At 41.1% G+C, this 25,275-nt stretch overlaps 1 long non-coding RNA gene across 4 annotated transcripts in view; it reads right to left on the minus strand.

Annotated features, from left to right (window-relative positions):
* LOC117936364 overlaps nucleotides 1-25,275 on the minus strand; it is an 87,433-nt gene that overhangs the window by 40,504 nt on the left and 21,654 nt on the right. For 2 of the 4 annotated variants that reach the window (XR_004654925.1, XR_004654922.1), the window contains 2 exons: nucleotides 17,072-17,127; nucleotides 1,724-1,949 (listed from right to left, as the gene is read on the minus strand). The exons of 1 other annotated variant lie outside the window; for it this stretch is intronic. This is a non-coding gene — a long non-coding RNA (uncharacterized LOC117936364). The remainder of the gene's footprint in view (nucleotides 1-1,723; nucleotides 1,950-17,071; nucleotides 17,128-25,275) is intronic. One more of the 4 variants, XR_004654924.1, reaches the window with a different exon arrangement.

Consider the following 25,275-nt stretch of genomic DNA (forward strand, 5'->3'; position numbering starts at 1 on the left):
GGATGGAGGGGAGGAGAGGTAGAATGAGCAGCCTGAGGCGAGAGGAAGAGGACAGCAGAGAGAGAGGGTGAGAGCATGCATTCAGATGTGGAATTCATTTGCCGTTCTAAGGCCCGGTCATACTTCAAGAGGCTTAGGAGAGATGTGGAGAAGGCAGAGATGAGGCCTCTGATGTGGAATGACATGCCTGATGATGGAGGGAGAGGAGAAAGAGAGAGACTGCTATGAATCACAGTGATAGAGGAATAGTGAGACCAACAGTTTGCAAAAGGGGGAGAGATGAGAAAGAAAGATGAACGGGATTGGGCTCCAGTCCTACGGGTCGATGCTGCAGTCGAGGCCACAGCAGCGCTGTCTGATGGATCTAAGTCCCTGGGGATTCTGCCCTCTTTTCCATCTCTCCATCCCCCCTTCCCCCACCCTAATGATTCATCCACCACCTCCGAAATGCCTGCGCCTCCACCATGATTCACACCCACTCCCCGAGCTAAATTATCGCCGCGGTCCCTTGGAGAGCTCCATCACTCTCCCTCCATCTTCGGTTATCATCAAACAAGTATATGAGCTGAGACCGGCGCCTGATTGCATTGAAGAGCCCAGCTCAGCAGTTTTTATGAGACAATGCGCGTTTCATCGCACACTCAAACTTACACACCGCTGGCTTTGATGACACTTTTGCAGGAGTTTTCCATTTAAAATGCTTGAGTGTTTACAAGTGATGACGCAGAGTCAATTTAGTGGAAGGCAGTGTAATTCCACAGGCAGGACGCTATAAATGTTGATTAGATGAAGGTTGAGTAGAATATCTAATCATCAGGGACCCATTGGTATTCTTTTACACAACAGTTATGTCAAGTGGCCTCGGTGGTAGAGAGCATGACGGCAACGACTCAAGTTCACATTCTGCACCGACGGGAAAGTTGACAAATAAAGAATACTCTGGCTACACTTTTTCTTTAGTAGAAAGTAGTCACAATGAAAATTGCTAGAAAGTAAGATATGTGGGTATAGAGATAAAGGTAACACTGTTTGTGGTTTGCTGCTGAATTGTTACCAAACAATGGCGGCATGGCACTAAGGATGGAGGTGTTGCTACTGTAGGTCCACTAGTGTCAGTTCACCACTTTGGTCCAGACAAAAATATCTCAAAAACTATTTGATATATTGGAATACACACATTCATACTCAAATTCATTAAAATACACACATTCATGTCTCCCCTCAAGATGAATTCAAATAACTTTTCACACCAGTCACAATCTCACATCATCATCAGGGCAACATTTTAATTTCTCCAATACTTTGGTTAATGACCAATAACACTTAAAAAACGCTAAACTACTAAGGTAAACATGGTGAACACCATACCCGTTACCTTTAAGCACTTTCACTGTAAGTGTATTAGCATGCTAACAATAGCATTTACCTTAAAGTACCACTGTGTCTAAGCACAGCCGCACAGCCTCAATGCTCAAAATCACAATTGAAATCCCATTGCCTCCGTTGAACTCTCTGTTGTATTGGTGTGGAAGCAAAAATCTCAGAGACAGATCTTTAATCTAAAACAAATAAAACCTGTTTATTTGTAATGTGAGTGAACCAACCCTTTAATGCATCTACACAGAAGCACAGACTTCTGTCATGCCACATTCACACACGCTGATACAGAGGGGGGTGATCTGGCATGTACTGGCCCCATGATTAAAGTGTATTGGGCTCTCACCTGCCCAATTTCCAATCAGGGCCTGTGCTGATTGCAGCAGCTTGCTGGAGACAAGGGATGGGAGACAGGGGGGTCTGGGGGCTCCATCACTGGTGAAGTGACACTGTGGTGGTGCCATGGCAGGGCAGCAGGAAGCTGCAGCCCCGGGGAGGCTCTAGCTCAGCTCTCCTCTCCATTCCTCTCTGGCCAGACGGGGCAAATCAATCATCTCCAAAGATGTCAGCATCTGCCCAAGCAATTTCAGATTGGAATAAATGGCAGATGGGGATGTTGTTCCCTCTATTTAATCAGTTCCACCAAATGTGGTTTTATCTCTTATAAAATGAAACCATCTGTAGCATGTAGGTGTAAGGATCAAGTGAGGGAGGACAGAGGGAGAGAGTGACAGAGGGAGAGATGTGTGTTTAGTGTGTGTGTGTGTGTGTGTGTGTGTGTGTGCGGTGACAGAGCAGAAAAAAAGATGGAACACTGTGAAACAGAAGCAGAATAGTGGGAGTGAAATAGGAAAAAAGAAAAGCACTTATCCATTAAAAAGAGGGAAAATGTAATCTTACTGCGAGCTCACACCTCCACTCTAATCTCCTCTTTCTCCCTCACAGGAGTACCACCCAGGGGCCATCACCATTATATCTAGACCCATCTATTTCCTTCTCCGCCTTCAACCAGACACTGGGGCTGTAATTTGGTCCCCCTAGCCCCAGTCGATGCAGACACATGCCTGATAAATCCCTTTGTTTTTAACCAGGGATGATAGTGTGTAAGCAGTATAGCTCTCAAAGCTCTTGCTTTAGGGATCGTCTTGGTAACACTTTATTTTAGAATGGCCTTATTCCAACGTGCAGTACACTATGGTAAAGTCTTAGTAGGGTACACAATAAAACTGTGTTTCAGTGAAAATCCTTTGATTACATTAAGTTAGTGCAAAATGCAAAGCAGCAACAATGTCAAAACAAGCAGCTACATCTGCACAATTGCTCTTACACAGTGTTGTTACACCCTCGTAAGCACATTATGCACAAGAGACTTCCATTAAGCGCAGTAGAAGTGTTACTAGGGTTTTATCCAGGGAAAGGGAAGGAAGGAATATAGGTGGCAGGGGAGTTTGAGAGATATACTGTAGTTAGCTGTGTCCCACTGTGTGCATTCTTCACATGTTCTGCCTTATAGCTGTCACTGATGACCGTTTGACTAATTCACTGGAGACTCCAGCGAGACATTTTCCCTCTCAAATCACTCACATCCCTAAAGAAAAGCCAGCATACAGTATGTGGAATGATTTCACCTGCAGACACCGTCTCTGAATTGCATGTATTTCAAAATTGTATCCTCATTTTTAAACAGTTTAAAAATAAACAAATGCATAAACACAGATGACAAATTTGAGAGAACAATTTGAAATTAAATTTTAAAAAAATCTTAAGAAAAAAAAAAAAAAAAGACTGGAAGGCAGTGGACTCTTTCTAGACTGCCAACATTAGGATTACACCCCTAGCCAACAACAAGTGATGGGCAAACTGTTCTTTGATCATTTTCTCAGCCAATCATTTATCCTTATTTTTCCATTTGGCAAACTAGGCAATTATGATAATCAAAGTAAAACTGATAAACACATACATGTCAATAATATTATATACGATAATATTTGTGCAGAAAATAGATAAAATAAAATAAATTAAAAGCAAATCAAAGTGTTTGTCCAGATTTGGGGGATATAGCTCCTTTGTTAGCTTAAATTAAAATTAAGAAAAGTAAATAGGCATAGGAATATGGGAAATATTTATGTAAATCTATTACATTTAATTCTATAACAATATTCATTTTAAATTGTTTGTCAAACAGTCTGTTCATTATAATTAAATAACCTAATTATAAGCATTAAATCAATACAAATTAATTACAGTCTGCTGTATTTATTCCCTTTTTGTAAAGGAATAATTTCAAATGATTAAAGTTTACATATTCCACATGTTTGTCAATTATTAGTTTATGCGGACACTTTCATTCAGAACTGTTGAATCATCATAAAACTGGATTAAAAGATACATTTTTGTGAAATGTTTCTGCTTTAAGCCTGCATAATCCTAAAGAAAGTTTATAGACAAACTGTTCTTTAACATTCCCCAGATGTTCCGTACAACTAGTAAGAATATTTCATGGGCAAAGAATTTATTTCTATTTCTATGTCCAAACCACAGTATATAGTCTGCGGGTTACACATTTAGGAATATCTGTATGTCATTTACTGGCATATTTAAAATAGGATCCTATAAAATGCTGTAAGGACCTAAGTTCTTTTGTGCACTGCACATAGCCTTTTCATTCATTACAGAGTAAGATACACGGTCCTGCATCTACTCTAATATATAAGCTGCTTTAATATTATTAGACATGTAAGATGTTTTCAGTAAATACTCTGTAATCAGAGAATGCCCCATTTATCTGTATTTCTGTGTTGCAGTGTCAGAGAAAATACTGCAATATACAGTTTTTGCTTCACTTGTGATTGAGTCCACCCCCCCACCCCCCATAACAAAAGGGTTGTAATCACATTTTCTGCTCAGTTTCAAGAGGCTAGCTACTGACACTTCCTCCATCCTACGGAGACCCTGTCCCTGTCGTATACCCTATAATGTGAGGAGATGTATTGCAATACAAGCTGGGCTCTATTTGTTCCTAAGATGACTTAGACTCCATGCCTAGTGCTAAATGGACACAATGTGAACCCGCTATATAGGAACAGCACGGTTCACAACCACTTTATTTTCTAGTCTAGCTTTATTCATTTTTAATATTAACACGGACCAAAAGGGCTCCCAGTATTACGGCGACAAAGACACCCTCCGCAACTAGCATTTTAAATTGATGTCAAGTGAAGCTCGTCATTCTTAAAAAATGTTTTTCCTTGTGAATCAACAGAAGGCAATGCACAATGGATGCACATGAGCAGGAAAGAGCTGTGCACAAATAAATTAACAATTAAACAAATATCAAGGAGGGAAATAATATCTCTCTATTTTACTATTCTGTTCTTTCACCAATTGGGATAAAAGGGCTTCAGAGATGGTTTGTTAATTAGACGTTGCTCAACTGCACTCAGTACAGCTGGCCAATTGGAGATTGTTGCACATAAGTGTATGTGACCATTAAAAGGATATAAGGCCCATCCTATCACGTGTGACAACTCAGATCCTGTCATAGTGGAGAGTAAAGAGAAAGAGGTCACAAAAGAAAGACCAAGTGGGCTGCAACCAGTAAACCGATTCATTATATTCACTATAGGGGCCTCACGTTAGATATCACCACAACAAAATATCGCGATTTTACACATATTGCAATATTCTGCGCGATACATTGCAGTTAATTACCTTTTTTCCAACTTCCAATATTGCCAAATTTCAAATGATGTCCCCAAAAGGAAACTTCGTCCACATCGGTTTTATCTAAAAAGATACATTTTTCGGTCTGTTCATCTCACTTTAATTGTATTGCTGCCAAATGGAATTGTCAAGCAGACAAACTGACCAACACAAATATAATAAAAGATCAAAACTTGGTGTCTGTGTATCGATACAGTATTGCCACTGAAAATATTGCGATACTACGCTGTATCAATTTTTCCCCCCACCCCTAATATTCACCTTACAATTGCTGCAGTTAAAAACATTTCCATTTCTCGATTGAAGAATACTGTCAGGAGTGGTAACTGGTCTGTTTGACAGGACAGAGTGGTTATCAGTCATGCACTGATATCAGTCATTACTGAGTCATGGACTGATAACCCATGCAAACTGGTCCCAGAATTCCTCAGCCTGCAAATAGAGCCCAATAGCTGCTGCTCGACATTCAGATGCACGGCCTGAATAATCACCTTGTAAAACCATCCTTGTTCGTCTTTTGTGTCGGCCATGTTCGTTATTCTATTTCTAGCTTTGCGGGACATGCAACCAATTTGGGCTCCGGCAGGACAGTCAGGTAGGCAGGAGCTGAACAGAACAGAACAGCCAGCCATACATATGGATCAGGTCGACAGGCTGAGCCTTAATGGCCTCCCTCTGGAATCGAAAACACTGGCACAGGCCAGAGAGGAACTCCTGAGGGAAATCAGAATACCAGCAGCCATTCAGGTCAGCTTGTACGTGTTCGCTGCTTGTAACAGCTCCATTTTCCTTCCCCACCCACTCACAACAAGAGAGACAGAAAGCCTTCTTTGAGGTGATTTATACGCTTGCATTATGTATTGAGTGGAAAACATTGTTGACCACTTTATGGAATCCAATTGGGTTGTCTGTTGAGTTCTGTGATGCGTGCCAGGGTGAAATGTGGTTTGAGTGAAGGGATTGATTATGTGTGAAGACGAAGTGCTGCTCTTGGCGTCGGAGGAATGTTTTACAATAATACAAATGTTGTCGTTGTACAGTGTACGGTATTTCTGCTTACTTAAAAACTGAGAAGGAAAAAAGCAGACAGGATGTACTTTGAGTAAGCGACTTTTTTCTCCTTTTTGTTACTCAACATTGCCAGTGATCTCTCCAACGTATACACGAAAAGCCAACAGTAGGCTTAGGAATTGTTGAAAGTCATTCAGAGAAACGCAGGGGCTGATTGACTCAGGGTATTGCGACATAACATTACTCCTGAAATGCTTTGCATATCTAAGACTGTATATAACATTAAGAGGGATGGATATTGGTTTCTCTCAGTCTCACTTACAAAATATGCTTTTTTGCATATCCCCTCAACTTTTTTTTTTTTTAACTATTACTCTGCATACGTCAGAGTTGACAGAAATTGAACTCATTTCGTGTCCCATCAAAAGTGGTGGGTGTTGTGGAGAACAAAGGGCTTTATCCGCTCTAGTTAAAGAATGCTGATAATGTGACTGTCATGAGCATGACTTGTGACCTTGCTGAAGTGCCATTCCTCCCAACACAGCCAACATATCAATACTGCCTATGTCTTCACCACTCATACACTGGTAAACTATAGCTTGTGACCAGGGCAAAGAATTGCTAGCTATAAAGAAATGCTGTGTTATCCATGAGAGAGATGATTGTATAACTATGATTGCATTGTTACGCTGAGAAGAACTAGAATTCTTAAGATGATATGTTACAAAAAGGCGTGTGGAAAACTCAAAATCCATTTTGTCTGTGCACAGAGAGCTCACAAGAACAAGAATATTGCCTGTCAAAGCATCAAGAGACAGTTAGAGAGTAGCTTAGTTGTGTAAAAAAACATAGGAATGACTTTGTGAGAAAAGCAAGATACCAGTTCAGACCTGCAGAAATGACCACAATGTGGATGTAAAAATGTTAATTTGGACAAAGAAGCTCAAAGTAATATTGCAAGTGTACAGAACAGAACAGAAATTGCTTTCCAGGAGCTTCACAGATTGGAATCTGGTTCTTTCTTTTTTTTTTTTTTTGGAGTCAAACTTTAGAAGACAGCGGGTCTCATTCACAAACACTGTTTGAATTACAAACATTGAGAAACACGAATTCCATGTCAGAGTAGATTCTCTCTGCTCTGCACTGATAGCTGTGTTTGTGTGTGTGTGTGTGTGTGTGTGTGTGTGTGTGTGTGTGTGTGTGTGTGTGTGTGTGTTCATCCACACCTCTTTGACTCAACACATCATTGATGGACTCCAACCGGTCACCCCTTTTCTCCTCACTCTCCATCCAGCCATCAATTCCCATCATCATGCCTTTTTTGGGGGCTTTATTGCTGTCCACTGTGTGTGTTTAGATGTGTGTGCCTGTGTGCTATGAATGAGGCAGGGATGGTTATGTCTTGACGCAGCAGCAGCAGCAGCAGTAGCGGCAGCCTGTGGAAACAAAGGCAGGGTGATTTATAGCCCCGTACTGAGAACATAAATCACACCTGCAGCGCTGCGCCTTTAAACGCCCTGCGTCCTGACAGCATTTACCTTTTATAAATGATTGGGCTGAACCTCCCATGGAGCCTGAGACCACAAAGCTCACTCACTCCCCATCCAACTCTTCCTTTGTTTCACCTCTCTTTCTCCCTCCCTCTGTCTCATTTCAATTTTCTGTCCGTATTTATTCTACACTTCATCCTGTCCCCTTCTCCGGCATCTCTCCACTTCTGCCTTCTCTGTCTCTGTCTGAATTTTTCCCCCTCCTTCTTCTCCCTTCCATCCTACTTCCTATCTTTCCCCACCATGGCCTCCCCTTCAACGTTTGCAGAGCATGATGGGATGCTCCCAGTGGCGCTTCGCTCTACGCTCACCCAGTGTCTACGTCTGTAGGGGATATATAGCTAAAGCTGCTTAAATGACGCTAGCACTGACTGCCACCACATCCTCGGCCGTTAAGGAAATGAATGTGTCAGTCTTGGCCATATCTGCCTTCCTCATGACCACTTTTGTGTGTGGCAAATACATAGGGTGAGGGAGGTTTGTGGGATAAACGGCATACACACATAATGCTACACCTGTGAATCATGGAGGGAGTGTGAGGCAGGGAATACACAGCCCCAGCTGCAGGAGTGTGGCTACAGATAAAGGTGACGTCTTGAGGCCATTACTTATCCGGCACAGCAGCAAAGGTTTGCAGATATTATACCTGCTGTCTCCACATAATAGCTCTGGGTTGGGAGCCACACACACTCACATTTGGATACACACAAGACAGGGGTGCACATACACACACTTACAGAACAAGCACACACAGCACGGTATACGACAGGCCCCCACAAATTCAGACACGCAAATTTATACACGTATCCTCGCCGCTAAATCACAAACACACACACACACTGTGCGATACCTTGGCTCACTGAGTTTAAACAGATGAAAGAGCTGATAAATGAAATCTGACTTAACCGTTTAAAATGCAGCACTGCAGCACTGCGAGCATCAGTGGAACAAAACGACAATATTTCTCAAAGCTGCCACAGTAACACAACCAGCAGGAGCTGGTTTGTTTTAAGATCTCACTTTTCTCAGGAACACTGCATGTAGCCTGGTACAGTGTGAGAAGGAATGTTTTCTGTGTAAATTGAAAATTGATTAGAGTGTAAAACATAGGATAACTTTCCCAATGTTACATGTAGTCCTAGCACATTAGGTACTTCTTATCAAAGTCGCAGCAATTAAAAAAAAAGAATGCAAATTTGAGGTGTCTTCACAAGCCGGCTATACAATTAATTAATAAAATATAAAATGAAACAACCGTGTGGGGATACATTTGCCACAATAGTTGCTGTTTCATGTATGTAATTAAAGTACCACTATCAGTTCTAAGCACCTGCATAGCTGTAAGGATTTTCACTGTAAATGGAAAAATTCATCATGGATTCATACCATCCATGCATTAGCGCTTCATTTAGTCCCAATTCCATCTGTTAAATCCTTACACACTTGATCTTCTCCCTGTAGTGCGGGGTTCTCATACAGTTCCAACTTCTCATGGCAGCGAATAAAAAAGAGAGACCCGGACAGACAAGATGAATCAAAACCCAGCCAGTCATTTCAGCTCCAGTTTGAATGTGACAGTTGTTCTTTGTATTTGCGTTGGACGGTCTACAGTGGAAACGAGAGATGCCCTGCAAATGTGAGCTATTCCGCTGCCAGGATGCCGGTTGTTCTACTGTAACTGAGCAGGAGCCTGTGTGTTTGCAGGAAATAAAAACCAGCACCCTCGCAGCGATAGAGCTTTGCAGATATCCTCAAGGTCTAAAGAGATTATTTTTTTTGTAACAGAGAATCATAGTATATGTTTTTGTGAAAGAGACAGTAAATGGCAATGCTTTGTGAATTAGCAAGAACAGGATTAGGGCTTTATGTTGTTGGCAGAAAAGAGCTGTTATGTATGTTAAGATGCTGATCAACAGGGAGGGAGACGAAGGACGGTTGCTTGTAATGGAACACACTTGCACACGATTGACAGTTGTGACTTTTTTCCCCTTTGTGGAACATATGAACAAAAATGAATCACTCAGTAAGAGAAACTAATAATTGTGTTCAGTAACAAAGAGGAAAAACAAATTCAGACGGGCTTTTCCTCTGAGAACAAGTCAAACCCTTCATGAAGGCTAAGAGGCTAATGTTGGGCTGCTATTAGCGTGCCCTCTGTTAGTCTTGCAGAGAGGGCTTGCATGTAGCACACCTGACCTCCATGTGGAAAACTACTCGTCGACACGGAGCAGGACGTCTACTCCCCTGAACCTTACCTCGCTTTGTCTGAGGTAAGGTGTCAGTAGAAGCAATGGTCCACTGTTTTACCAAGCTGGATATACACCCCACCTCCACTGTTCTCTGCCCTGGGTTAATTGGTTTGATTGTTGCCCTAGGCTATGGCGGATTCTGTGGGGCACTTCAAGCCTTGCAGTCACAAGGGCATATAAACATTCAGATGGTATTAATTAACTATTCATAGGAGTCTAGCCTCTGCTCGAGGTATGCGTTTACCTCATCTTCATCACCCCCAGAAATATCTCCTTTTATAGTTACTAAAGGCTACACCTCTCCAACTTCATGAATAAAGGTTGAACTATTTCCGCTATGCAGTCAAATTAATGGCAACCTTGCCCAGTCTGGTACAAACATTTACACAAATTACATGTTTTTGGCAAAGCAAAAAGAAAATAGGTTATTTTGACGGATGTGTTACAATGAAAGTTTGACAAATTCACTTTGCCAAAGCCTCATAAAACAATTAAAAAAAAAAAATTTAAAAAACGCACTACGTGAGTAAATGTTAAAAGTAGCTTGGAATGTATGAAAATATAACCCATTGATGGTCAAATCTGATATTTGTAAAGGCACAAGCTATCATTTATGGAGATGCTTTGCTTTGAGATAAAAAAATGGAATTCTTTTTAAAAAGCACCATTTGACCTTCGCCAGTTTTGAGCTCCAGCGTGCTGATTAAATAGAAATTCCTTCTCTATCAAGGAGTTACTCTTCTTAAATCACTCTTTTCTAAGGAGTTTGTGGCTTCCTATCAGGAAGCAGCTACTCCTGGTGATGACTAAGATGAAGCTGCCCTAATACAAACCATTCATTAACCATTAGTGGAATATTATATATAACAAGACTGGACCATATCAGGACCAAAAACGCCTAGCCGTTCCATGCAGTGCTGATTACATAGGGCATGGTAACAGTGCAGATGTTAAGATGTCAGGTCATCTTAACCTCAACCTCTGCCTTGTCAGGCTGAGATCTAACAGCTCCAGGACTCTCCACAACCGAGCAAATCACATAGCTTCAAGCTGGTATTTTAATGAGGATGCACTGACTGCTATAGTATATACAATCATATCCACTCTTACACACACACAGCCCTACTGTGATAGCACAATATTTGTACGTTAACGATGGCTGTTTACAATACGTTTAGGCTCTCCTCCCCCTCCCCCTCCTCCTGCACCTGCTGAAGTCTCCAGCCCTCCGCTATAGCTTGTATACATTATGTGGCTCAACATCACAGTTAAAGAAATATATAAATACATATAAACACTGGCGCTGGAACACGTTTTCTCCCTCCCTCCCATCCCTCCTCTCCCCTACACTGAGAAGTAATGAGGGGCTACCTGTAATTACAAGCAGCTGCTGTCTTCCCTGACGAACGCTAATTGCCAATAATGATTTTGGAGAGCTGTAAAAATTCACCGGCTGACGCTCTCGCTCTCTATGGTTTGTGGTGGCAGAGAAGGAGAGAGAGATAGAGAGAGAGAGACAAAATTAAAGAAAAGGAGAAGAGAGAGAAAGAAAGAGCGAGAGAGGAGTTGGTGGGTTTATGCTCTCCCTGCCTGTGTCACAGTCGGGAGTGCAGTTAGCTAATTTCTGTTGCTGACATATCAGAACTGTCAGTCGCCTGTTTGCCATCTCTCTCCCTCTCTGTCTTTCTCACCTGTTTGCCATCTCCTTCATGGGCTGATAACAGCTTTATTAGAGCCATAATGTGCAGGTGGAAGTTTAAAGGTCCTGTATGAGCACAGCGAGGAACAGAGGGGAGTGTAGACGGGAAGGCTTGGGTGAACGGGTGAGGTGCCTAATAAGCCACATGCATAATTAAAAGACAACGATGCCACTAATTAATGAATGCTTGTGTTTGGCTGCGCGTTGTAATGGAGACGGCGTCAACGTGTGAGAGTCTGTCTGAGGGAAATTGAATTAGCAAAATGAAGGAGAGGAAGAGTGGCGGAGGTAGGAGGATTGATGCATCCAGTATAATGTAAGGAGCTGTTCTGTACTCTTACTTTCCTCATATTTTAAGTATATTCTATTCTATACTCTAAGTAAATCAGAAGATCTGGAAGATTTGTTTGCAACAGGCTTTTGAAATCACGGTGAAGTGTCTCACTCTGACTGTTCAATTGATTTGCCATTTCTACCTTTCTTCATCCACTGACACTGAAAGTAGGAGGCTCTCAGTTTGAAACAGGAAGGAGAAAAAGCGTTTCATCTTTATCAGCACCGGTATTGAGTGCCTTCTTGTCTCAAAGATAACAGTTCAATAACAGAGTGGACAAACACGTTGATAGGGCTGCATCATTGCATAAAGTCCACACATGAGTTTGCTGGTCAGTTTTACAGCAGACAATCTCTGAGCTGTTATCAAAGATATTATAAAGCCGACAGAAAAAACAAGAGTTCCCACCATTCATGAAGCAGATATAGACTGTCGTCCTCTCAGAGTAATCACAGAACACCCAATTAGTCAATCACTTATAACTCATTAACTAAACTATTATTGCTCTTTTGTTTTTGAGTGATTAACAAAGCCACTAGAGTATGATTGGAATTTATGCACAATGGAAAATGGTTCTTTCTACAACTATTTTGATAATCAACTAATCATATAATACATTTTTCAATAATCATTTTTCAAAAATACCATACTCAGATTCCAGGTTCTAACTTACTTTTCATTCATTGTGAATTGAATATCTAGGAATTTTAGACTGTTATGTGGACAAAACAGCGTATTTAAAAACGTGACCTTGGACATTTTTCAGTATTTGATGAATAATCAGGACAATAATCAGCAAAGCAACCAATGATGAAAACATTATCATTAATTCAAGCATTAAACTATATGTAAATTAACTTTTCTGTCATGGCACAAGCAAGTCCTACCTACTACTACCTTTTCAAAGTCTCTCCCAAAAAGGGGTTTAGATTAACTACAGTTTTCAGATGAAAGAAATTAATAGAAGATGCAACTGACAACACACAAGGGAGTTCAGAACAAGCGGTTTTTAAATAGAGTTGTTGCACATAAACATCAAACTTGTCAAAAATATATAAAAGAAAGATAAAGGCTGAACAACAGAGTATACAAGAACAGGGCTAGCCTACTGAAGATGGTCCAAGGTGGCCTTAGTAAACTCGTAGTAAAGTCTGTAAACGTAATTTAAATATAATTTACAGAAAGAGTGTTTTAATTATGTAAACCGTTCAAATGTATATTTTTCTTCATCAAAATTATACTCAAATTGAATTATCCCCAATCAGAATTAACGCAGCCTCCTACAAAACCAACGTGAAGTAGTTGCAGCGACCGAATTGAATCTAACCATCAAGGTAAAGATTTATATCACAGAGCTTAACACTGACATCTATTTTCAAATAAATGAAGACAAAATGCTTTAAATTTAATGTTGTGATTATTCTAGTATGGTAAAAAAATTATTTCTTTTCATTTTATTATTTACTGCTCAAATGTTTTAAATCAAGATCTAATTAATCACCACCCAAAGTTGCTTTATTTAAAATGATTAGTTATTTTAAAAAGCAAAATTTAAGCAACTTGTTTTATACCAGATAAACTAGACACCTTAACATGTGGATATTTTCTCTGTAAATCCAATTTTATTATTTTTTTATTTTTATTTTACTATGGGCTAAAAATGAAAGGGGCTGCCTTCACAAACCTAATCATCAGTAGCTCCTCTCTGACATATATTTAGTCACTCTCTGCTTTGATCAAGAACTGCTGCTTTTTTTGGACGTCTATGGTTGTGTAAGAGACCTTTGAACACCCTGAACTGTGGGAACCTTGTGCAATAAAAAGGTGCTTATCTTATCTCAGCTGCCTTGACTAGTTTACATGTTTATTGTTGAGCATTCAGTGTTCGGTAATTATTACACCACTTTGAGTTTCTTCTCTGTGGGAAGATTGGCACGGCATGGATATTGATGCTATAATAAAAATCCAGGGAGAGAATTTTTATGTATTTTTTTTTAAAAGCAGAAGAGAATATTACTTTGAGCTTTCGGGAGGTAATAAAACAATATGATATCACACTGTTTGATTGGCTCATTGTTTTCCTTGTTATGTTGCATAATACCCAGCGGCTGCATCCAACGTCTTACCTCCTTATTCTCTCTCTTTAATGTAGGCAACCTGGAAAAGCTGCTTGTAATGATTTCATTGTTAGGAGAGCTCAGGCAATTCTCTCCTTTGAATACAGTGATGTCATGACAGGTCTGAATACATTCCCAACATGTGGAAAAAGGCACTATAAAATTACATTTTTTTGGATGTAGTCTCCCTTTGCACACCATTACATACTGAGATTGCAAATTGCTTTTATCCTCCCAGATGAAGTCTCACTGATCCTAAGAAACTGTTTGACTCTGCGTAGAGAAAGATGATTTAACAAACTGACAAATAAGTTGGAATTGCTGAAAAAAACGTGAATACATTCAAACTAACATTCAAAGCAAACGGCCTCATCTCATTCAGCGTGTGGACTTCGTCTTTCTGTGTGGGCTGGTGCAAAGCTTCTAACAGGCTGAACCAGTTCAGGCACATTCCCCACAGCCAGCTACTTTGGATTTGAATATGGTGCCTGATATTTGGTATGTAATAAGGGGCCTGCAGCCTTTCCCTCTCAGTGAGCAGTAAGGGCCTGTCTTCCTGATAATACCATGCATGGATAACTGAGTGAGACGCCATCAGATACTGAAAGCAGCAGGCTTAAGGGAAATGAAATTTATTTGGAGGCAAGAGAGTGAGGGCGGCAAGGAAAACGGCGAGGATAATTGAAACGGGGAGCGTTCAGTTGGGGAGAGAAATTGAGATGTTGTCACCAAGTCCTCCTTATCATCATCAGGGCCACTGTGCAAAAGCAATTAAAGAGTCAAAAAGAATTTCTGAAGTTATGCAGAATCCAAAAGAGCAGAACACAAAGTGTCCTGTGCACACACAAACCCACACACCCCAAAAGAAATGGAATGACAGAGTGTAGTTATTTGTTTTTCGTGATATGTGTCAATCTCCAATTTTAATATTAAAATGCATGCAAATGCTTATTGCAGGCCCATCAGTTGTCTATTTAAGTCAGGCAGAAATTCGGTTTTGATGATCATTATTCTTGTCTACAGCATGGACATGTCAGATACATGTGCACTATTTAAAACTTTTTAAAGATTTGTTTTGCAGGTTATTCCATGATTGATATTTGCACTCCTTACATTCACAGCCCACAATGTGATTTCACTTTTACAGTTAAAAATAACAATTGGCTCTATTGAAATATACCACATTGTGTACAATGATGGCATCAGCCCATGCCAACTTGCTCTCACTGTGGTACCATATGAGAGAGTGCGGGTGCAATTTGTTTTCCTTTTTTTCCTCTTTTGTTTTGGACAGAATTTATGTTATAGAAAAAATGCAGTTAACAACAGAAATCCTTTCCACTATACCGCGTTTAGAATTTTATTTTTATGCGATAATGTCCATCCAGTGAAAGTATTGTCAGAAGCAGAGGCTGTTTAATGATTCACCTTGGCTAAACAAATGATCAAAATGCAAATGCCACAACAAGTACAGAGAGAATTCTGTGTTTTTTTCACACAGCAACAAAGGAGAGCAATGATGAGGGGTTTACAATCTCTCATATTCCCATGTCTGATTTTCATAGATGTTCTGGCATGCCTCAATAAGCTAAATCTTGTCATTTCCTTTCTCCAAATTGAATTTCTAAGGGGATTTATATGGGCCAACTATGAATGATGCCATGGGCGAGAATGCTCAAATTACCAACAATGTGTAGAAAAATGGGTCTGAAAGCAGACAAGAGGCACCAGGGGGTTTGAAGATGTGGGTAGACTGATGCTCTTTCACAGACAATTCATCAAAAGCCTCTTCTTCTCTGCCTCCACGTAAGCCGGCCACTTCTTTCTCCTTCACACTTGTTAAAACAACCTGTCTGATGATCCCTTCCTGTTAGAGCCAGACCATCTTTATTTTAGTCGCACAGACTTTTAACTTCGACTAAAAGCCTCGTCGGGAAGAGACAGTGAGAAGAGAGATAACGCTGCACTGCTGAGAAATTTAAAAAAAAGCAAAAAATAAAAAAGAAAGAGGGAGAGAGAGATTGAAAAAAAAAAAAACGGCAAGATAACAAAGAGAAAACTGGAACGGGTAGCGACAGACAGAGAGAGAACAAGAACAAGGGAGCGGGTGAGAGGAGGAGAGGAGAGTGGTGGTGGCTCGGTGGGGGGGCCCATAGTAATGAACAGGTGGTGGGGGGAAGAGAAGGTTAAGCCTGTTTCTGTGGGTGTCGCTGGAACCCACCCCGTGCTGTGTGGACAGATGTGTGGACGGGCCACTAGCTAGCTCTCCCTGTCTCTCCCTCCCCTCCCGCCTGGCCAGTGTTGCCAAAGCCTACTAGCCTGTGCTCAAAAACTCACTCATTTATCCGCCTTTGTTCTTTGTTATTTTTGGACTCGGACGCGGCAGCAAAAAAATTGTCCCTTTCCAAGAAAAATCACGTTCCTGTCTCCCCGTCTCGTTAGCTTCTGTCCGTGTACGACATACTATAATGTGACATTTGGGAACGCTGTGATGTTTGGTTTTTGTTGTTTCAACGCGGCTTTGAGTCTTGTCTGCCTGTGGCATATAGAAAGAAAGATTATGAATGTTAGTTGCTTCTGTTTGAAAAGCCAGGTGGCTAAGGGAGCCCCAGACAGGTACTATTCTAATGAACACACACAAATATACTGTTGTTGCTTCAGGCCTGTTGACAACCAGAGAGGAACAGGATGTTGTCACTCAGACCTTCCACTGGGTGTGTGTGTGTTGCTTACAACTGAGTCGTTTGACTGAGGGCTGTACGTGACAGGTGTTTCCTTGTTTGTTTCTCAGACTGGTTTTACATTGTCAGCTCAAAGGCAATGATTTATAATTTATCAATGAGGGACCCTGTGGAGAGAGTGGAAGTTTAAACTCTCAAGACAATCTAAGTAATCAAACTGTCATTTAGGTCTGAAGGCATTCTCCATTTCAGAATGGGAAGAAAGTAAGAAAAACTGCAGGAAAGTGGAAAGGATGTGTGTTTGTGTGCGTCTTTCTAGGTGGAAATCACCTGTGTTGGCACAGCAGAGTCTGTATTTTGTCAGTGCATAGAGATCTGGTCTGCACCTGTTGTCAGACACACACACACACACAAACACACGCACACACACCAGATGAAAATCAGTTGACAGCATGGCCAGCTTCATCAGATGTGCCCACTCCTGTTCCGTTCATTAACGTCCAACCGAAGGCGGCTGGCCTGGGGCCTACTGCGAGTCCCACTCGACTGAACAGCACCCCCACAAAGCAAACACTGAAAGAAAGAAAGAGAGGCAGCCATGCAAGCAAAGAGAAAGACATTCACACAAAGTAAAGCACAACACATTGAAAATGTGATTATTTAATAGAATATGTGTATGCAGCTGGCAAAACAAGAGCGCGATAGCAAGAGAAAGATATACTGTATGCAGATAAACCAAAACTAGCATTTGCCGAAGATTGGCGAGCATAACCATAGCCTTGGTTTGGAGGTCAGCTGGGAATTTTGGATTGGCGTCGCCTGTGTGACGCCCACGCGCTCTGCCCGTTTTCCCTGGGATGCCAGCGCCACCTGCTTACATTGTGGATGGCAGCTTTGGTGCCCAGCAGGAGGGCTGGATGGACGGACTCACAGACAACATGTTTCAGCTAGTTTGTTTGGAAACCTGCGGCCGCCCAGCCAGAGAGAGGAAAACTTTGAGAGAGAGGGGTGAGAGAAACAGAAACAGAGAGACGGATTTTCAAGAGTTTGCCACATCCCGCTCGATTCCACTCTCTGACTGGTAAGACGTGCGACAAACACTGACCTGAAATGATTGGCAAGTCTGTCTAGATTACTCCGTGTGCCGAGATTTCCTGCGGCTCGTATCGGGCATGTGGGGATGACGGTGGCATTTGGCCATTTTTACACCCAGGTTAATCATCTATTCATACACCCCCAGACATATCCATCTCCAATCAACATTATCAAACCATGTAAACCATCTGACTGTTAAAGGGAAGCTGCTACTGCTTTGGCCAAGACACACACTAACAGTTCAAACCTGTGGGAATGAAAGAAAGTGATAGTTTCCCAAAGCCTCCCACAGTGCGTGAACTCTTTTTCCACCATCAGCATACAGAGTCAGCCCCCTGGCATGAATCATAACAAGTGATACAACCCTAGAAGAAATAAACATGACATAATCATCCCCGGAACCCAGCTATTCTGCTATCATCTACCTACTACCTTCCGAGATGAGTGAGCAAATAGGGGGGAGGGATGGTAAAAATGCACACGCTGAACGCCCTATTTTATGAGTTCTTGGAAAGCTATTTGAAGGCAGCAGTGTAGCATGTGTGTGTGTTTTTCCAAAGGGTGAGGGTGAAGGAGCTGCGGGCAAGAGTAAGCGAGAGAAGACAGTGAAGGGACTTGAGGGAAACGACCTGCGGAGGAGAGGGCTGGGGCCAGAGAAGATGAAAGAGGGAGGTTTCGATAACTTCCTTCAAAGCCCCTCCAAAAAGTAAAAGTATCCCGGAAGACACACACAACCACATACTTGCCATATCGAGAAGTCAGCATCCGGTGTCAGAGGAGTTTCTGAGAAGGCACTGTGAGGTACATATGCCTCTTTCTTTTTTTCTTCACTTTTTTCTTCGTTTCTTTTGTTCTTGAAACGACTCCCAAACAGGAAACCAGGGCACGAGATGAAGATAAACTAGTTTCCTTCTACTAAAAAGAAAGCGTCTCTCTGAGATGTCTAAGGTTTTAGCGCTCCTACGCAATTTCACAGCAGCCTTCTGCAATGTATTTTAGAACTCACAAAAGGAGGATGTTGATGTTGTTGACAAAGTGACAAGCAATTTAAACAAATAAAAAGCTTTTCCATCCGAGGCTCGACCTTCTTGGTAATTCAATTAATTTACCTCTTCTTCTGTGCAGTATCAGTAATGGTCATTACTAAGGGAATCTGAACATTTTAATTAAGTCTAAAAAAGAGAAGAGGTACTACGAAATGCCCTTCGTAGTACAATCGCACCCTTGATATTTATGCACAGCCACGGCAGGCCTAATCAATCATTAATATTCAACTGGTTCTATCCTCTTCAAACTCATTGCATGCACACACACACACACACAGCAGTAAGGTCAAAACACTGTCATCTGTACTGTAGGCCTCAATTAAATATGGAGATGATGTCTCTAGCATTTTCTCTCAATAGTATTCACATATACAGTACTTTATTTGCATGAATGTGTATGAACCATATACTCTACACAACGATAAATCTAATGATAAATGCGCTATCATTAATAATTAAACGCTTCATAAATAAATGATCAATACCAGTAATGAGTCAAGTGGAAATATAGTTTACTTACATGCATGTTGGAACCTAAAGTTTGGATCAGTGCAGAAAATCTGTTTATCTGATATGTTTATATTCAATGCAGAAGAAGAAAAAAAAAAAAAAAAAAAAAAAACATTTGGTTGACATTACCCCTTTCCTTTTTTTAAATGGTCAATGACAGTGACAATATCTGGATAACCCTGAATATCAATTGCACATTTAGCCCCACTATAATTTCTCTCTTGCTTTCTTGGCATTACTATCATTCAGTATAAGTAGTAATAACAATGGTTTACAATGCACTAAGTATATATTTATATACATATATATATGTTATATATATATATATATATTATTTTTTAACTTTCTTCCCTCTCTGTCCCCAAGGCACAGATCATGAGAAATAAAATAAAGGCGGAAAGAATAAATGAATCAAAAGAGAGAGCGAGAGTGATCACATCACACAGCACTGCAGGAAGTCTTCCTCCAGTCAATCATAACCATCAGCCTACTCAGCTTCCTGCACAGAAAATCTCATTTGCTGGTCCAACTGTAAAGGGGGGACTTGGGTATAGTGTGCATTATTACTTTTATCCAATGTAAGTAAGGTGGGCCAATAATTGCACAAGGTTTGAGTTTTATTGTTTCCAGCTGCTGCGATCATTACTAAACGTCGAGGAGATGCAACATTTCCTGTCAACTTAACGACAGTAATCACTTCCTTCTCCCTGCACTCCACTGAGTACTCCGCCACCCAGCCCAGCCCTGCGAGGTGCGGAGATGAGGCTTCTTCATCATCTTTATTGGATTCCTCCTCCAAACCAAATCATGGTAAACACACACTACATCATTGTCCCATATTTTCTCATATAGACTGACTGCAGCTGCTGGAATTATTAGCTAATAATAAACTTCTGCGTCCGTTCATAGAAATGTTCCTGAGTGAGTTACTGAACCCGGTGCACTCCGGTGCTTACTTTCAACACACAAAAAAACAAAAAAACTGTCATGATCAATGTCAAGGAGCTTGGTAACAAGTTGCCTCCCTCTCTTTCTTACTACCCTCCGCTCCCTTTTCTGACCTCCTTCCCTGTGTGTCTGTCAGGCAGGTGAATGCCCTGCAGACAACACACCATAGACTGACTTTATTTTCTGAAGGTGTTTCCGAGTTGGCAGAAGCTTCACAGGTATCACAGCTGAAGTGAGAGAGAGAGAGAGAGAAGTAGATCTAAGGGAGACGGTGAAGTTGCGGTAAGTGGCACGTAAGGTTGCACACTGAACTGTTTTGATGAAAATTGCCGGGGTTTTGTTACCATTAGGGAATGATTTTGTCTTAGGCGAGCTGCTGAAATAGTTTTCCTGTGGGTTGACCGGGCTTTTCTTTTCTTTTTGGTGCAATAAAAGAAATGTAGGGAGTGTTTCTTTTCAGCATAGTAAGCATCATACAATATACTATAAACTGATTTTTACAGAAAGTTTTTACAGAAAACTACAGCGTGGGAGTGTGATCTTGCACAAATGGTCCCCCCAAAAAGGCCACTGCAAAGCTGTAATGAAAATATCCTCTGAATTATCTTTTTTATTCTATTTTAACAGAAATATTGTGGGGTCTTTTGTCAATGCGTGCTAAAGAAGCTGCACCTGACTATAATAAATTGCATTTGGCTAATCCCACCTCATGCAAGTCAGGTGTGTCTTCTATTGGCAAGAGTCAGAAAAATCTATATATGTGACTCCCACCTACTCTCGCAACTGCTGACAATCTGTAATCTTTAACCAGAAGAGTGTATTGCACCATACACTGGAAACAACCACGAACCACTTACACCGGTGTCATCTCTGAAGGAGAACACATACACACTCGGTGGCCACATAAAAACATCCTCACTCTTTTACTCAGACAAATACAAACGCGCATCACCTTTTTGCATTATGGTATAAGAGGGCTCTCTTCCTCTCACAAACAAACACTCCTCTGCATTCCCCGCTCCCCCTCCACTTGATGTGTGTGTTCTTTTTAAACTTTGCCCGGCTTTTGATCTGAGCCGCGGATGGTACTGCTGCCTGCTGCCCTGCTCCCAACACCCACATATAGGGTGTAAAGAGAATTATTCATTGTTTTCACCACACAACAAAAGTGTTTGAGCTCAAAGAGCAGCTGCCTTCACATAGTTAATTCAACATTGGTGGGGCTGCAAACCGCACTGTTGATTGGAAGTCTCCTGTTTATTGTCATTCCATGATAGAGGTGTGCTAATTAAAAATAGATGATGGTGAAATTAGCCAAAAACATGTGATTTCAGATCATAACGTAGCCGTGCCACGTGGCGGTACACAAAAAAATTAATCCAAACAATTCACATGGTCACCAATCAACTCAAGTGTGGAAACTCAGGTGGTTTGCAATTGTGCAGAAAGAGAGACTCCATTATTAAAGCAGCTCAAACAATGACTCAGCAGGTTGTTTCTTTTAATTTATTTTACTTTACAAGACAAGAATTGATTCTATGGGTCAAATAGCTTTCTGATAATTTCTGCTTTCTGTAACCTTTTTTTAAACTACATTTTCAGCCACTATTTTTATTACTGACATTTTTTAGTAACTTTTCAAAATAAAATGCCAAACAATTGTGGGTTCCATTTTTTCTTTATATTAAATTATAAGTTGAATATTCTTTGTAGGGATGCAATTCATTATATTTTCATAGTTTATTAATTTGTGGATTATTTTCTCAATTAATCGATTAGTTGTTTGGTCTATGAAATGTCAGAAAATTAAGAAAAAGAAACAAGCTGAAGTCCTAAAATGTCTTGGTTTTTCACTACTCAAATATATTCAGTTAACTGTCATAGAGAAGTGAAGAAACCAGTGGATGTTGTATAGGATTTTGGCTTATTTTAATAAAAAAGGACTGAAACCAATTATTCGATTATCAAAATATTTGGCGATAAATGTAATAGTTGACATCTAAATCGATTAATCTTTGCCGCCCTAATCATTTGACAAAACAAAAATCTGAAAATGTTACTTTGGGCGGTGAAATAAACGTGAATTGAGTCTAAACTGGCAGACGTTTGCTTAATTCCATCACACTGGTACCCCTACTTTATCATTAGGTTAGAGGAACATGTACAACTGTAAAATGTGCATTTGTTTGTAACTGTTAATGACAGTGAAGAATACAGTTTAACACATATGGAGAAAAAGAGAATACGGTTTACAAAAAATAATAACTACATGGATTGAAATGGTTTTTGCAGTTTAGTTCTTTCAAGGAACTCTCTGTTTATATCAATAATGGCTGACTCTGCCCAAAAAGTTTAACTACAAGATCATTTCCTAGTTGCATCTCAAAAACTCATAAATGAGCGGGCTGCTTCATGGTCTGTATATAATCAACATCAAATTGCATAGTCCTGTCCTATGATAGGACCCATAAAATTACGCATCACCAAATGCAACACACTAACATGTTTTCTACTGAGGGCTGTGCCTCTCTTCTCTGGGATAAAGAGAACACAGAATAGTGCTAATTGAGACAGGACAGACAGTAGCTGCTACCATGCTCATCACTGCAGTTCACTGCTGAGGAGAGGCAGCCGAAAGCCTGTGCCAGATCTCCTCATGCACCACTGATTGCAACTACTTGGCCTGATTTTGGCCTGGACTAGCCCTCGACTATTGTGTCCCAGCTCACCGCCCAGTGCCCAGTGCCTGCTGCCACTAGCCCATTACTCGCTGCCCGGTGCCCAGCGGTACGTTGACCTGGAGTCCCACAGGCTTTCACCCAGCACAGAGGAAAGGTTTGTGCCAACAGTTAAAGATGTGCAGTGGTGTGCACCATCAGCTGCGAGGAGTGATCACAAACTTCACAACAACAAACTGATACACACGGAACAGGGAGCCAGTAGTGATTGGCAATCTGGTTTCCAACCAAGAGGGAAACTAAACTGAAGCATTATATAGATGGAAAGTTACCTGTCATTAAACAAACCTCTTACTAAACAAGGACTCGCAGGATCTCAAATGACAAGTAATATTATTAGACAACCATGCTGCATTTTGCCAGACCTGTCAAAATAACACAATACTTTAATAGATATGATAATTGTGCATACTGTCAGCTGGAACAGCAACCCAGCCGTGACTTCAGTCCATCACAGAGAACCAGCCAGTTGCTCAAGCTGTCAGAAAGTTTGCTAGTACACAATCCCAGCGAGGCAGCATCTTGTAACTTCACTTCTTATTTTGTTCCTGTGCCAGACTCCTTCCCGAGCCAAACTAGGAAATGAGACTCTCTCTGAACCTGGTAGACTGAACAGAATGTGAGAATTGACAGGTATGGCAGCGTTTGCCAAACTGTGAGGCTTCCTGCCTCTGCCATCCCATCGCACTCCGGATCAATCTCCATGACTCACTGAGATCATATCCACATGCCGTTTCCTATCAGCTGGGAAGTTAATGTACAGGTTAATTATCCAGGCAACTCTGTTTGGAGAAAACCGAATCTGAGCCAACAGTGGTTTGTTAGGCCAGCATTGTTGTTGTCATCCGTGATATTCTCAACTTACCACTCCTCTCAGCTCGTGATAAATCAGTCAATAAAGAAATGCCAGAAAGCAAGTATCATTTGCAAGGCTGGTGACTTGATGGCCTGGACAAATGAAGGCAGATGTTGTAAAATCACTCAGCTGCTGCTTTTAAGTCTACAGTAAACACCAACAAATCAGCAGCCAAATATTGCTTGTGTAGAGAATGTAATATGTCATCTCCCTCATAAAGAAGCCACTGCACTCAAAGACTCCTGAAAAATTACCATTTCATGATTTACAAATCAATTTTCACACACACTATGAGGCCTCTATTGTCTTCATCCATCTCCATCCTACGCTACATGTCACATAACCATCAAGCATTGTAAGATCACCAAGAGAGGATACAGACACTTCCATCTTAATTTCTGTCAAAACTATTTGACAAACAGTGCTGTTTTTAAGTTGCCCTGTCTACACTTTCCAGCTCCTTCCTGTTTTTGTCTCTTTTGTCTCTACTTTGCCTGCTTTGACCTGCTCAGCTCCACCATTCCTCCAGCGCTGGGCCTGATCACAGCTCAGTGCTTCACAAAGCATTAGCCTGTAGATGAAAGGGGCTATTACAGTAGGATTAGGGGAGGGTTGTACATGCCCCAATGATTGAGGAATGCTCTCCTGCCCCACTCAAGGATAGGCTCAAACCATCTAGACTCCTCTATGTACGGAGCAAAAGAAACGGCACTCTTAGATCTGGACCGCAGTGAGAGGGTCTTACTGTACGCCTCATGTGAACATGTATGCACTTTGGGGTGTTCACATACTATGCTGCAGAGACCCACTATTAAAGTACGACATTTTAAAAAGAAATGCCTATGAAGGAACATTTACAAGTAAATTTATGTTTTTTGTTTAATGTTTTCCGTAGCCTTACGGGGCCCTAAACTTCAGAGAGGTGACGGCAACACTCCATGTGTCACAAGACACCGTAACTGGCTCTCTTTTATCATTACGAAAGGACTTTAATGATGCCACATTCTCTACATCAACTTGCAGGGTGGTTGAATTATTGTTATGGCTATCCTTATCTCACCCTTAATCTAAGATCAATGAGAATGGGCGTAGCTCTGAGCACAACCAAGCCATAGTAGCCAAAATCTCATTAAGATGCAGGCACAGGAGTATGCTAATTTTACCCTACATCCTAGAGAAGTAAAAAGACAACAAAAAAGGGGCTTCATTAAAAAGACCATACATTATTCAGAGAGCAGCAGGCCAGAGGAATGGCTTAAGGCCAATTATCCACTGCTGGTATCCTCCCCTGGCTGCTCTGAGCTAAATGTCTCTCTTTTGTGTGTGTGTGTGTGTGTGTAT

Source organism: Etheostoma cragini, chromosome 20 (assembly GCF_013103735.1).
Source record: "Etheostoma cragini isolate CJK2018 chromosome 20, CSU_Ecrag_1.0, whole genome shotgun sequence".
In the NCBI taxonomy this organism is placed as follows: Eukaryota; Metazoa; Chordata; class Actinopteri; order Perciformes; family Percidae; genus Etheostoma; species Etheostoma cragini.